Source organism: Lynx canadensis, chromosome C1 (genome assembly GCF_007474595.2).
Source record: "Lynx canadensis isolate LIC74 chromosome C1, mLynCan4.pri.v2, whole genome shotgun sequence".
NCBI lineage: Eukaryota > Metazoa > Chordata > Mammalia > Carnivora > Felidae > Lynx > Lynx canadensis.
Genome location: NC_044310.1, coordinates 82,158,263 through 82,174,875, shown reverse-complemented (window position 1 = coordinate 82,174,875; position 16,613 = coordinate 82,158,263). Strand labels below are relative to the sequence as shown.

General features: G+C 37.7%; 1 pseudogene; it reads left to right on the top strand.

Annotated features, from left to right (window-relative positions):
- The first annotated feature begins 13,460 nt into the window (after positions 1 to 13,460).
- Positions 13,461 to 14,107, top strand: LOC115519760 (annotated as a pseudogene).
- Positions 14,108 to 16,613: the final 2,506 nt, after the last annotated feature.

Genomic DNA, 16,613 nt, shown 5'->3' with positions numbered 1-16,613 from the left:
TTTACATGCTTGCTTTTATCCTCCAATATTTTGCTTAATGCTTCTACAGGATATTTAAAGCAGAGCTTTATATTTTTAGACTTAAATTTCTATTGGCTACATTGGTTTGGCTGCTTTCAAATGTCCCCTGAGTGGTGAAACAAGCTTCAGAATCTGAAGCCGGTGAAAGCAACGGGAAAGGAAATTTAATACAAAAGAAAACAGTTACCTGTTATAAGGAAAGTCACTTGTTTGTTTTTTCCTTCTTTTGGACTCCACTTGGTGAAATGGGTGTTACTATAAATACTGAGGAGTAATCCCTCATCAGAATGGGTGATCCAGCTGTTTCTGTTGCTGCTAAAAGCAGGTCGTGCGCTGATTGCAATTGTAATGAAAAGACAGGAAAAATTTTCCTAAAACAAGTAAAATCCATCATTTTGAAAGTAAGACCTGAAGAGAATAACTGACCATTACCCTTAAAGGTATGATGATTCCTTCTATGTTTCCATCTACCTTTTCTTTTAAAGGAAAAAAAATGTGTCCTAATATTGAACTTTTTGCAAATATTCCTATTTTTAAAGACCAGCACAGAAACTCCCTAATTAACATTAAAGCAGCTTGAGGAAGCCGTTAACTCTGTTTTCTATTCATTCACCTTAGTTAAATAAGTAGAATTACTTCCTCCAGAACGATTACTGTTATTAATTTCTACCTTTTTTAAACATCTACTATTCATTAAGCCACTTTGCAAAGTGTTTAAAATGCGTTAGCTCATCTAATAAATAACATGAGCCAACAGCTGTGTGAAGAAGGTACCACTATCCCCATTTCATAGCTATGGAAACTGAGACTCATAGAAAACTTGTGTAAGACTTTACAGCTCCTAAGATTTGAATCTTAATCTGTGGGACCTCCAAGCCTGTACTAGTATCCGTTAGGGCAAAGTGACGCCCTTAGCTCTTCATTTCTGCTCATATAAATATTGTAACAACACTTAAAATATTTACATTCCCTCCAAGGCATTTTGTCCTGGAAGAGGGAAAAGAGTCTGAAGGAATATTATTCGTAATAATTAAGCTCATAAAACAAGAAGGCAGATTTGAACCAGTGACATAAAATCTTTAAAAACCAAGGAAGGTTCTGTGAGACTAACTGCACACATATGAAGAGTCTTGAATGCTGAATAGCAGCCACTGTAATAAAGAAAAAAATTCTTACAGAGCACAATGATTTTTTTTCGTTTTTTTAAAACTTTCTTGAATTTCCCCTTTTTTATATCACAGCTTTATTGAGCTATAATTCCAATACTATAAAATTCACCTAAAATGTACAATTCAATAATTGTTAACATGTCCACTAATCTGTGCAACACCAGGGAAACATTGTACCCACTAACAGTCACTCCCTTTTTCCTTCACCTCTCCCTTTCCCCATCACCCTTAGCCCTAGGAAACCACTAACATACTTTTATCTTTAAATATTTGCCTATTCTGAGCATGTTATAGAATTGGAATCATATATTATGCAGCTTTTTGTGTCTGACTTCTTTCACTCAACATAATGTTTTCAAGGTTCATCCATGTTATAACAGGTATCAGTACTTGGTTTCTTTTTATAGCTGAATAATATTCCATAGTATGGATAAACCACATTTTGTCCACTGATGAACATTGGGTTGTTTCCACTTTTCTGCCATTGTGGCGATTATGAATGATACTGCTATGAATATTTGTGTACTTTTTTTGTGTGGATGTACTTTTTTGTTTTTGAGGCTTTGTTTGCTTTTAAGTTATTCTTATCTTTCAGAAAGATGGAATTCAAACATCTTCTGATGACTAAAGACCTCACGGAATTCTAAACTATAATCCATATCAATGCTTTACTTCTACTTTCTATGAGTTATAGATTAGAGACAGAGTAATTTGTTCAGATAACATTAGTCAGGATTCTTAGCCACTCATAACTTTCACAAAGATAGTCAACTGATTCTTTTCCAAGTGACAATGATTATTTGCTAAGTTATTTAGAACCCTAAATTTAAAAAACACATGAAAACATTTGCATAAAATAAAATTTATTATTAAATTCTCAGATAGTAATAATCTGTATGTCTTATCTTCTTATCAAATATGCATTTTGGAAACACTACTTTTTCAATGGAACTAAATACTTGGGAATGTAAGACAGAAGAAGAAGAAGGAGGAGAAGGAGGAGGAGGAAGAGGAGGAGGAAGAGGAGGAAGAGGAGGAGGAGGAGGAAGAGGAGGAGGAGGAGGAGGAGGAGGAGGAGAGGGAGGAGGAGGAGAGGGAGAGGGAGAAGAAGAAGAAGAAGAGAAGGAGAAGGAAAAGGAGGGAAGAGCATGTGTGCCTATTTTGCACTTTTAAGTGCTAATCTTGAGAAGGATTGTCTAACTTCCTTCTCTCCCACTGCTGACAAAGTCAAGACCTAACCTTTAACAGACCAAAGAGAGTGGCTCTGACTTCTTTTTTTAGTTATATGCTTCTGTTCATTAAAAGCTCAGAAGGTTTTGAAATTAGAAATAAGCACATAACTTATTTTCTGAAAGGGAAACCCTGTAGGTTTCTCCTATTGGTGGGCTGTTTTCTTATATGGAATGAACAGCAGAGTTTATCTTTTGTCCGAGTTGTATAAAGACCATGAAAATCATAATCCTTTTCTAAAATACAAGGAATCCAAAGGAAAGTTAAGAGTGAATTCTTGGTATTTCTAAATGATGACTTTTGTGGATCCCGAGCATAGTGTTAACATCCATTTCAGAATCCAACAGAAATTGCATCAGCTAATAAGGTAAATGAGGTTTTTAATAGTCGCTTCTCATCTCTGCACAAGAGGGCAGCCTTTCACCAAAACCAAGGAAACACTTGGGCAGGACATTTTGTTAATTTGTATAGAGACCCTTCCAATCCTAGAACTTCCAAGGGGAAGGGGCCTGTAGTGCAAAGAACGAAGAAGTTATGAGATAGTTAGTAACATACGCTGTCAATCCCAGAAGACATCTGCCCATCTAGATCACCATACAAATGTTTGCGGCTTCAGTGAAATTTTTCTTTATTGTTACATAAATGTTTGAATTTCTTAGACTGCGGTGGACAAGTATAAACTTCTGAAAATAATGCTAGGGATAAGGTATTTAAAAAAAAAAAATCAATGAAATCAAATTGCTCCTGAAATCAAATTGCTCAACCTTAAAAGACGGTATTTTTTTTTTCTTATATCTCACATGGATTTTTTTTTATTGGTTATCCCTAATCAGATTTTAAGGTTTTAGAATCAAATTGCCAAAATCAATTCGAAGTGAGTAATAATTCATATTGGGGCAATTATAAATTTAAATTATAGAATACAGTTGAAAAGATTTACCAAGAAATTAAGAGAAACCAAAAAACAAAAGTTGCTATAATGCACACACTTTCAAAATAATTAACCACGCTTGACAGGAAATACATGATTTAAATGTATTATGATGGCATTCAGAATGCTATTTAAAAACAGGATTAAAGTCAATTTGTCACACAGAAAGGTAAATGTAACCATCTTTATGTCCAAAGCTTTGCAATAATATTTTCATGAGTATAAACTAACCACAGTCCCCCTTTTTTTCTCTTAAAGTTTATGGAACTTTCAACTAAATATTTCACAGGAAATTACTGTCTCCAAGAATATAAAGGGTTTTTATATGAAGGATGCTGATCAGTTGTTCTCCATGGATACAGAGAAGCAAACAAGCAGAAATTGGTTTAATATAGCAGGAGAGATTTCAATTGGACACAAGGCAGAACTTCTTGACTATCATGGTGATAAAGAAAAATTGGGGAAACCTTTTCAATAATTTTTCAAAGATAACTGTCAAAAAACAGCCAGCGAAATGGATAGGAGATGTCTTTACTTTTATTACTTATATTAATAAAATTGAGGACCAGACAGGGAAATTAATATAAACCTAATACTATTTCCACCATTTTATTTGTTTTTAAACAGAAGTAGTCATTTCATACTAGTTAATCAGCTAATAGTAAACAAGGAACAGCATTTCAATGCCCATCAGGTTTAGTTTTATAAATACAAACAAGCATATTTCCTTACAAACCCAGTTAAGAATTCGACAAACACCGGACTTTCCTTTTCCTCTAGATCACATTGTCTTGGGGGAGGTAGGAGGGGGATAAAAAAGACAGCCAACATAAAGATGTGCTTTTAGCCTCATTTGCTCAACAAATTTTATTAAATTGAGAGCTCCTAAAATGTAGGGATGGCAGACGGCACGCACACTGCCTGGCACACAGTAGGATATCAGCGTAGGTTTACTGAATTATGACTCCATAAATTGAATTTTTTTTTCTGTTCCATTAGAGAATCAAACTCGAAGCGCTCTTAATTTCCCTAGATCACGGCAGAACTAGAGACAGAGCTCAAGTTAAGCAGCTCGACTGTTTGTAAAGCCCTTTCATAATCTATATAAACCTGTACTACTTTTAACTTGCTCCTTAGCACACCGTACTAACCAAATACTTACAGAGTCTTACTCTACTGAGAGTAAACTTCATTTGGCCACAAATATTTGTCTAACATTTACTATGTGCTGGACACTAGGTGCTGGAGACATAGCCTCAAACAGGGTAGGCACAGTTCCTGCCCTCCTGGGGCTTACACTCTAGAAAATGTAAGCTGTTAAGTTGGCAGTGAAACATTTAATTATTGTTTCTATAAGTGCTACAAAGAAGTCCAGGGTGTTAGGGAAGAACATAACGGTTGGGGTCAAGGGTGATCTCAGAACCTGTTAACAGTAGCAGAAAATGGTTACAGGATAGATTGGGTTGATATTGAGAATTGACTTTATTTTTTTTTAAGTTTGTTTTTTTGTTTGTTAGTTTGTTTGTTTAGACAGAGTGAACATGAGCAGAGGAGGGGCAGAGAGAGTCCCAAGCAGGCTCTGCACTGCCCGAGCAGAGCCCAATGCAGGGCTTGAACTCACAAACCATGAGATCGTGATCTGAGCTGGAATCAAGAGTCAGATGGCTAATCAACTGAGCCACCCAGGAGCCCCCTGAGAATTGATTTTATAAACTGAGATCCAAAGGATGAGAAAGAGTAGCCAGGTGGGGAATTGGGGGGCAGTATAGAGGGAAAGTTGTATTTCAGGCAGGGTGGAAGGGGATATGCAAAGACCTAAGTCAGGGAAAAGCATGGCACCACAGAAGGAAGAAAATAAAGGCAAAAGTGGAAAAATATGGAGAAGGAGGGGAAGTTTCTGAGCCCGATCAAAAGAACAAACAAGGCATCAAAAAAAAGTGATGAAAGGTCAAATTGAGGTACTACCTGCTGGGGAGAGACTGACTCCCCTTGGTCTCTCCCTTTTCAGTACCAGCACTATGCTTATCATTCCTCCACAGCATATTTCCACACGCCCACCACCTTCCTAGCCACTTGTCAGCTCTTGCTCACCAGTAAAGGGGATGTATACTCCAGTGCAGTTGTTTTTATGGAATTTACTTGCCTATGGAAGCATCCCTTTGAGGATTTAATCATAATGTGGAACATTCTCTATCAGGGCAATGCTGAAATAGGAGGCATAAATGGTGCATAATTCTTGAAAAGCCCATCGTAGACTTGGGTCTTTATAACAAAATAAAAGCTCCATATTAAACTATAAGGCATTACACTTCTGTAAAATAAATTAAATAAACGGCCAGCAGGGGTGTTTTACACAATTTATCGGTGCCCTCTGCAGTCAGTGCTACATCTCATTAGTGGCTCTGTCACTCATGAAAAATGTGGCACCTATCAGCATCACTCATTAACTTAAAGCATGTGCCCACACATCAAATATATATTTTTTAATTATGGGAACATGCTATAAAGAAGATGTGCACATGTGCCATGAACAACAAAGGGCATTCTAACCTCTCCAAACCTCTTCTGGAATCTTTTTCCTACCAAAATGGTGAATAAGATACTGTTCTCATCCTTTCAAAGTTTTTTTCTCTCTACCGACTTTTTCCACTTGCATTCATTGCAATAGTCCAGACTTTGCCAATTTTTTTCCTTCCTGACATTTCATTTTTAATTAAAAATGACATTTTAATTAAAAGGAAACATATGTAGAATAAACAGAATAACTCACCAACAGCAGAGACTGGGGTTGTCCTGTCGGCCCAGTTTTAACCTTTCTGGCTCATGAAAGGCTGTGCTGGGCTTCTCCACAATGGTTGCCAAGGCACATTCTTGACAGAAAAAAAAGGGAAAATTTTAAAAGATGCTCATCAAACCAAATTCCACCCACACCCAGAAGTCCCTAGGAAGTGCTGAGGGTGAAGAATGGAGATACTATACCCACTCCAAACTATACAGTCCAGGACTTTCAGGGCTGGGAAAATCAACCTTTCTTCTACTCAAAATATTAAAACTATCGTTTTGGTGAGAGACCCCAGTTTTACAACTTTTCATGTTTACAGATGGCCTGATTTGGCAATCTTAAATGTTAAGAGAATTAGAAATCTGGCAGGAGGTAAGCATAGCCAAAAGTAAAGTATTACAATTTAAAACCAACCACCCTTCTATGAGCAGCCGTGACTTAGGACAGTTTGCATCTCCCAGAGCCATCTTGCCTCTCCTATGAGAGCTGGTGCTGGAAGGGTCCCCTGGTCAGGGAAGGGGGTTGGGGGGGGGGCGTGCACCAACTCTCTCCCTGGAGTGAGCTGAATTCCTGCACAAAAGCATATTGTGGTGTGGAAGGGAACAGCAGCAAGACCAAACAAAATGACAAAAAAGAAGCCAACGATGGATGAACACTGAATGAAGGCAAGTAAATGATTCTTTGAACAAAAACACCAAATAACATGAATTGGTCCATGTCCTCAGAAAGCAGCGTGAGGATGAGGATCAACAGGAATCACCATGATGACCCAACTTTCCCCAGATGTGGTGCACATTTTCTGACAAGCATAAGGGCATCGGGACAGATGAAAATCAGTCACGAACAGTCATTGTAATTATAACCCAGCACGAAGGGAGGAAGGAAAAGAATCTAATTTTGTGGCACCTCCCGGATGCCAACCAACTGCTTTCTCATTCCAGTTCAAAGAAGAATTCCATACATCAGTGTTATGGATTGAAATTGTTCCCCCCAAAGAGATATATTAAAGTCCTGACCTCCAGTGACTCAGCATGTGAATTTATTTGGAAATAGGGTCATTGCAGATGTGATTAGTTAATTTAAAATGAGGTCATACTGGAGACCCACAGGTTTTGGAAGGAGCATTTCATACTTCTGGCTCCCCAAACCATGAGATAATAAATTTGTTATTTTAACGCACTCAGTTTGTAATGGCAGTCCCAGGAACCAAATACCGTCAGATGTAACTGTCTTGGCATATTACAGAGGAAAAAGGAGGCCTAGAAATCCGAAACACTGTCTCAAAATCCCGTCGTTATTGAGGGTCCCAAATCAGGCTGACGCAAAGCCTTACATGCTTCACCATATGTTACAATGCCTTCAGGCCTTCAGACAGTTATCTAAATTAGAATTCCATAATATGACATGAGGAGTTCATGACTTTGAAACACATAAGCAACTAATATTAATGAAACAGCCCACTCCCCATGTTTTTTACCAAAAAAAAAAAAAAAATGATCTCGTTTGAAGAATAACCACACAACCACCAAACTGGATTCTTTTAACATGTATTTACTGAACTCCTATTATCTGTTTCTTCAGGTATTGCTCTAGGAAACTGCCTTCAAAGGTTTTTCAATGAATCGGGAAAGCATACATGCAAAATTAGGTTACAAAGTGCCCTGGTGTCATGGGCAGTATAACAGAGTTATGTACCTGATATATACTGGGGACTAAAGAACTGTCCAGAGTGATCACGAATGGGGCTAAAATTCATTCTCTTAGATGTGCAAGCTATCAAATTAAATATGTATTAAAAGGAATTTTTATTAGCAATGATCATTTGTGAATAGATTTTTCAGAGAAAGTGTGAGAGAGATCTATATGAATATGTGAAGCAGCTGTATGTTCTCATTGCCATCAGCTGCCCAGTTGTCCAAAACAGGTTTGTGTATAATGAGAACCAGCCCACCCACCTCTGTACACAGATTGCATACTGAGGATGGAAACTACCCATTCCTTGCACACACGTGTAATTTATTGTTGACTTACTCTTCTATTTTCTTCATTAGTAAAACTTTACCCTTCCTGAAGACTCTACCTCAGGCAAATAGCTTGATTTTTCATTATAGAAACTTCTGGAAACACATACCAAATTTTCCTTAGAAAGCATCAGTAGTTTGTGCCTTAAGAGTCTTTCAATTCCTTCCTTCAAAAAATTCTCACCTTGCTATTTCCACCAATCCTGAATGGTCGCATGGGGATCCTTACTTAATCCTATCAAGTCCCCACATTGAAACACATCTTAAACAAAGTTTCAACTCTAAATAAATTCAAACCTGGCTTTCCGTCCCTGTGTCCGTCCCTGAACAGTATCAAAGTTCTACTGAGAAGGTATGTTCTCTCTTACCCTAGTAAAGAAGTAATAAAGATAAATGGAATCATATTAAAATTTTTAAGTTTATTTGAGCAAAAATCGATTCAAATCAGACGGTGATCAAACCAGAAGTGATTAGTGACTAGAAATACTCCACCAACAGGAGCTAGGGGCAAGACTTTATAGAGAAGGGGTAGAAACAAAGCAAGGAAATAATGTGATAGGCTACACCTTAAGTCCTTGCATTATTTGGGAAAGCCTAGTTGGCTGTTTGTGACTGGTTGTCCTTACGCCTTGATTTCTTGACCTTGAGGCACTTACAAGTTCAAGTTTCTGGTTTGCTTACATAGGTTACTAAGTCATTAAAGCCACTTCAGTCTAATGACCTTCTTGTTCAATTAATTTAACATAATAAACTAAATTTTATCTCAACAGGTTGTGCTAGGCTGATGATATTTGGGAAGCTAGTATTTAACAATAATAGTGAACAAAGAAAAGGAGACAAGTGTGAAGAGGAAATAACAACTTTAGTTTTTAACACACTGAAATTTAGGTGTCTGGGAAATAGCAAAGTAGAGAAGTCCATAAAGGCGGTTAAAGAGAGCTTAAGAGAAGGATTTGAACAGAAGATCTGGAGTCATTACCCAGATCACTCAAGAAGCAGGTGGAGCGTGATACAGAAGGAACCTGGGCAGAAAGCTGAGAAGGATTCATTTTAAAAGGATGGGGTGAAGGAGAAAACCCCCCAGAAATGAGACTAAGAAGTAAAAGGATGGGGAAAATATCCAGAGAGTTAGCTATCATGGCATCCAACAGTAAGTAGACAGTATTTAAAAAAGTAAGGAGGGGTCCACAGCGCTAAATATTTCAGGAAGGACGGACACACACACACACACACACACACACACAGGAACACCAAATATGGTGAAATTTACCATAGAGTATCCTCCAAAGGAGAGCTAATTCAAATCTAATTACTTATGAAAGGACCTTAACCTCTTCAAGACAATTTTATTGCATTGCAATGGACGTTATCAACTTTGGGGCACGTAATTTCAACCTCTCAGGAAAGAGTGAGCCCTAGCTGATTAAGAACAAAGTGGCTTTCATGACAATAAACAAACAAAAAATGTTGTTTCCTGGATTATATGATGCAAAGAATGGCTTAGTTTTAAATTTCTTTAAGTAAACATCAGTTTTCTTGGAGCTGTTTAATTATCAAACTTGTTCCACTGTATTACCTTAATCCCTGATGGAAATGAAACAACAATATGCTTTTTTCTGGTCATTTCATAATCATTCATTAAAACAGTAGGATCATTTATGCAAGCTAAATTCTCATCCCCAATCTCCCAAAAGACTACACGGCATATCCGTGGCTGCTAAACAAAAGCTTTTCTCTTAAAGTCACTTAACTTCCTTCGGTTTTGTTTTTAAGCAAAGGGATTTATCAGGTTCTGGGCTTTGTTTTGCATTTGAAGCTTTATCAGCGTTAGATATGCTTGATTTGTTTTTCAGCCAGAGCTTCCTAGAGAGGTAAGACAAGTGACTGAGTGATTTGTCATGGAGGCCTAAGCAAGTTTGGGGTTCTTCAAGCTTTTTCTCCTTCTTTGGATGGGCAAACGTAAAGCACCCTGTGTATTTAAAAGTTAGATCACTTACTGGTGCTGGTATTATGTTGACACTGCCTGATTTACTGACCTTAGGAAATAATTTTGACAGCACACCAAATCATCTTTAGCAATCCTGGAGAATCAAGACCTTGTTTAGATGTAAATTGAACTCAATGACAACTATCCACAAACTACCCAGGACATCTAGTTGCATTCATCAATGTTTGAAGAAAGAAAAAAGCTAACCAATCATTAAAAATCATTATTGCCATCCAGAAAAATGCTAAATATGTATCTTCAAAAATAAAGATCACCATAAGCCAACCAAGAAATCATTGAATTAGTAATTTTTGGCCACTCACTAGGCCCAAGGCATTGAACCAGCTGGTGGAAAAGAGAGGTGGAAGGGTGGTAAGAAAAGTGCTACATAAGGCTGCTTCTTCCCTAGAAAAGTTTAATTTTTTTTAATGTTTATTTATTTTTGAGAGAGAGAGAGAGAGAGAGAAAAAAAAAACAGAACACGAGTCGGGGAGGGGTAGAGAGAGAGGGAGACACATAGTCCAAAGCAGGCTCCAGGCTCTGCAGCCAAAGTCTGATGCTTAACCGACTGTGCCACCCAGACGCACCACCCTGGAAAAGTTTAGAATTGGAGTCATGTGGGACAACTGTTAGTTTGGAGCATGATGCCAGGTTATCTTTAATATGATTTCTTTTACAATGCATTTTAAAGTTCCTGTGTATTATACCACATACATATGTACATATAAATAAGTACCCAAAATACACACACTAGAGAACAAGAGCCCCAAGGGAATAGATTAAGCACTCCACTCACCTTTGTATCCAAAATGCTAATCCCAGGACCTGGCACCAAATAATTACTTAAAAACAGTTGCTTGAAGGAATACATGATTGCATTATTTCATTTGTGCTATTATTATGGTTGTTATGGTAGATATAGAAAAGATATTGAGGACAGTTAAGCAATTGATTATCAATTACCTCCAGTGGGTTCTAGAGACCAATATCAATAAATCCACATTGTTTTTCTTCAGGAACATTGCTTTTTCATGCTAAGTACATGTTGACTCTAAGGATGCTAATAATACCATTCTCCCCCCACAAAATTATTCCTTCCCATTTAGACTCTGTTTGTATTTTATATTCAAGAAGTTATCAATAAAGTTGCTACTAAGTAACCTTATTTCAGGGCATTTTTAGGCTGTATAAAATGGTCCCGCCTTCAAAGTGCCAAGAGCTATTTCTGCTGAGGCATAAGCCACATTACAAGATTGTGAACAGTTTTTAGGAGTCATTACACTAAAAAACGTTATTATTTTTTTATTTAAAAATTTTTTAAACATTTATTTACTTTTGAGAGACAGAGAAAGACAGAGAGTGAGCCAAGGAGGGGTAGAGAGAGAGGGAGATACAGAATACAAAGCAGGCTCCAGGCTCTGAGCTGTCAGCACAGAGCCTGATGCAGGGCTCGAACTCACGAGCTGTGAGATCATGACCTGAGCCAAAGTCAGATGCTTAACAGACTGAGCCACCCAGACGCCCCTGAAAAACATTATTTTTGAATAGCATAGTGGAGTTTAAGTTTATACTTGCCTTCTACTTTCAAATTTTCAAGTACAAATGAAACAAATATAAGGCAGGGGGAAGCCCTAGTCAGGCATCTGGAGTCCATTAAAGACCTTGTTTTCCTCTCCATGCCATGTGACCTTAGGTAAGTCACTTAACATGTTTCTTCAACTGTAAAACAGCATAATAATACCTGTTTCACATGAATGAGATGATGTGGGTTGAAACTCATGTTTAATTACATCTAATTCATTTAACATTTTGCTGGTGCTATGTGAGAAGTACTCTCATTTCTGAAAGTGTACTGTGCCAATAACAAGCAAGTCAAGGACTAATGCCATTGTTTTAATAAAGTTGAGATAACCAAAGTTACTTGAACCATAATATATATTATATATATAGGTAATAAGGGAAATTGCTCAAAACTGTGACTTTTGTGTATTATATTGACTGGAGGAGTGTGTGTGCATGTGCGTGTGTGTGTGTGTGCCTTCTACACTGAAGGCACAGAGCCTAAAAGATTGCCAAAAATTTCATCGGGAGACCCTGAAGTGATATTGAAATGGGTCAAAGATTGAACAATTAGCTCAAGCTCTTCATTAACCAATGGATCTACTTCATTTGTGATTGTGATCCAAAGAGGGAAGGAAACGAACTCACGACCAGGACACAGAAGGAAGTGAACCCAGAGAGTCCCTTCAGGGAGGCCAAGAGAAAGTTTTTAAATTTTTCAATGTTTGGCCCATTTCAATGTCACTTCAGAGTCTCCTGATGAAATTCTTGGCATTTTCCCCTGGACTTTCAATGAAGAGCGAAGATACTTAAAGAATTAAATAAATAAATTGAATGAAATAAATAAAAACTAATTAATTACAAGAAAATTAAATAAAAAGTAGAGAGTGGAGATCACTATGAGGCCATGTTTCCTCACACAGTGGTGTCCAATCACTATAGCTAACAAAAAAGCTGCATTTTTGACCAATCTCCTATGCTGCTAACAGTGTACAAAGTATATCATATAAAGGTGATTGCATCTTCAGTCTGTCTCCATTGACTCTTCCTCTCCAACAATCAGTCTTCACCTTACTCCATGCTTATTTTGTCATGCTCTCCTTTTAAAATATACCCTACAATTAATCTTACCCTCACTCACCAGGCCATCAATGCCAAACTCAGAGGAGCAGAGCAGGCTTTTGGTGTCCTATTCTTTCTTTAATTGGGTATAATTTGGAAAACACTTCCATGTGTTACTGCTTCAACGAACCACGTACTTAAAAATACCATTGGTGTTCTAATTATCAAGTATCTTTTTGTGTTTTTCTCACCAATTGTTCTATTTTATATCTCTCTGCATTTGACACTTCCCTCTTTTTTTGTAAAGTTTGATCTTTCTCATGGTATCAGGAATCCATGTTCCATCTTGTGGCTTCATGCTCTACTACGACCTCTAAATTCTCCACAGGGGGCAGTTGCTTCTCAGCAACAACCCTCTATCATGGAAGGAAAGCAAGAAAAGGTCTTGGTCAGTTAGGTATCTCTGAGTTACTTAACCATCTGTGGCTCAGTTTCCTCACATTTAAATTGGGGATAACAATAGTGCCTACATCACAGGCTTGTTACAAGGTCTAATGGGTTAATTTATGTGAAGTGCTTAGAAAAGTTCGTGGCACCTAGCAAGTTCTATAGAAATGTTTGCTGTCATTTTGCTACTATTCATGTTCCATAATGAATGTGTGTTGGTTCTAAGTCTTATCCTAGTCTAACTTGTATCATGCTTCAATATGTACCTGATGGGGTGGCCCCAGATGGAGTTGCAACCCAAGCAGATGGAGGGCTTTCTATCCCCAGCACCACAGCCAACAGTGAACACACCTTCATTGCCATCAAGCCTGATGGGGTCTGGCGCAGCCTCATGGGAGAGAGGTCATCAAGTGTTTTGAGCAAAAGGGATCCCGCCTCATTGCTATGAAATTAATTCAGACTTCTGAAATTAATTCAAGACCTTCTCAAGGAACAATACATTGATCTGAAAGACCATCCACTCTTTGCCAGCCTGGTGAAGTACGTGCAATCAGGACCTGTGGTTGCCATGCTCTGGGAGTGGTGAAGACAGGTCCAGCGAGCTTCAGGGAGACCACCCCTGAAGACTCCAAGCCTGGGACCATCCATGGGGACATCTGCATCCAAGTTGGCAGAAACATTATCCAAGGCAGTGATTCTGTGGAGAGTGAAGAGAAGGAGATTGGCTTGTAGTTTCAACCTGAGGAGCTGGTGGATTACAAGAGCTGTGCTCAGAATTGGATCGATTTCTGAGTGAGAACACACTTGCTGTGCTCGCTCCATTTCCTCTCCCTTGCAGGGGCAGGGGGCCCAGGCACTAGCAAATCCAGTTATTTTTAAGAATTTCCTTATAATCTGGAGGGGAACTCTTGGAGCTGGGAGTGCTCCTCGTACAGTACTCTGTGCTAGCATTAGATTAAAATGTTTATCTCCGTGCCCCAAAATGTGTACATGATGGACTATATGGAAACTTTCTTGAAGACCAACAATGTCTTATTTATGTACCTCACACAATGCTTTGCACACTGTAGGCTGCAAGTAATGTTACTTAATTGAATTGTTAAACTGCTTACATTAGAAAAGTTCTACTTTCTATTTATTCTACTTTTTACACTTCTTGCTAAATTTTTACTCTCATAAGCTCAAATGTAATCATAAATTAGGGTGACATGTAAAACTGCTGGTTCTTGAAAATTAAGCCCTGGAAGTATTTTAATTTTATTATGAACCAAGAAGCTGTGTCATTTTTTTCCTAAGAAATTAATTATACCTTTAGATGAGAGGCTATCGTAGTGTGATTTCTAGACCACTGATGGCCCACAAGTGCCCTCTGAGTGGTCTTCAGGCTCATCGCTCGTAGTTTGCAGGTTTATAATAAGACACCATCTGTGCTTTTGTTGCTGCTATGACTTCATAATCTATTTACGATGGTCAATAAAATTCAAATATTACTTCAAGGGTACACCATTCATGTCATTAATTCTAAAATTTATTTTATTCTTCTGCTGAGAAAAAGTGGGCAGATGAGGGGGTTCACTGGAGTTTATGGCCAGCAACTGAGCTGCAGATTGGTCAAGTGTGGCAGCCATTCCTTCATATAGCCTCTGGGCAGGAAAGGTTGAAAACCCTGCAAGACTTTCTCACCTGATCTGTGTCATCACAAAACTTAGGTTTACTGTTGACCAGCTGCATATAATCGCATCCTTCTCTTTGAATCCAAGACAATATTAAGCATCAGCCACCAGTAATAAAGGACAGAAACCAAAAACTGAGAGTCATGTGAGGCTATGGACACATCACCAAGACATGAACTGTGTTTTCGGTTCTGTAGAACCTACTCAAATAACTCCAACTAACCAATGTTGTGCCTGGTATTATTTATGTCCCCCATTTAAATGTAAGCCTCAGTTACTCTAGAAACCAGCTTGATAATGCATAACTTCCCCATTAGGAATATTTTTATGGAGCCCATCGTTATGAATTCATTTGCTATTCACTGTAATAGCACATATCATAATGAATTCATTTAGTATTCATGGGGATAACACAAACACCATTTAGTAACTGGTTAATGAACTGAGTGGGGCTCTTTATCTTTCCTGGGTTTTATAAGAAACAATGCTCATTTATTTAAATCATCAACTTCTTTTTCAGGTTCGTTTTATACGTATACCATTTCTTCTTATTGCCCAGTGTCCAAGTATAATACTGGAGTAAAGGACAGATTTCTCTGGAAAAGAGGAACCTGATAACAAAGGGCCCTGAGACATGGAAATTGGGCAATTAAGTATAATTATGTTTCAGTTCATGGCAGACCAGTTTTGACAGTTTTATCCTGAAAATTAAAAATCACCAACAAAATAATACTGTTTATGCACCAGGCTCTGAACTAAACTAAAAGTGCCATTATTAAGCCCACTATGCAGACTAAAAAACAAAAACAACAAAGTACCGAAAAACTAAGTTACTTGTTCAAAATCACGTGACAAACAAGTAAGTAAAGAATTTAGAGTTCAAACCCAAGAAGTCCTATTCCAGATCCGTGACCTTCAAAGTGTGCTAAGCCACATGCTATCTTTTATCAATATCTTAACTCTCCTTTGCAAAATGATGTTACATGTGTATCTTACCTAATAAAGGCTAGGGGTAAATGACCAAAATCCCCTTGAAGCAATTTGCAAAATTAAAATACCACATAGCTTCAATAACCTATAGTAAATTACTAAACTAAGAAGTGGCATAAGCCAACTACATTCTGCGCATAATTTGGCTTGCAATAATTAGCTGTTTCCAGATAGGGTACAAACTGAGCAATTCAGGATGAATTTTATCTGGAGTCCATGTTCTCAAGGTGACATACAACATTTATTCCAAAATAAAATATGCCATATTCCTTAAAAAATGAAATAGAAATATAGAAAAGAGAAAAAAATAGGGTCCTCAGTAGCAAAGTTAAGATCACAAGGGAAAGTCATGTATGATATAGAGGGTACCAGTTATTACTATAGATTTCCTCTTACCAAATAACATTGAGTAACATCTGCAAGCCAAGCAAAATGCTAGAGGTCAGGAGAGAAGAAAGAACAAGCTCCCACACTTTTATACATGTCCCCAAATTATTGTCATTGATCTCACACAAGACATAAACAGAGCCTAGGAAGGTGTGTGAATGAAATGGCATCTGAAGGAAATGGTACCTGTGAGTGCTAAGAAGTTAGAAAAGTCAGTGGAAGAGATGAGAATTATTTATTAATGTATTCTCTTAGTTTTTCTAGAGAGGATTTAAGGTAAATATTATAAAATAGAAAAATATGAATACTTTTTAAACCCCAGGATTATGGATAATATGGTTAGCAAGCCTATA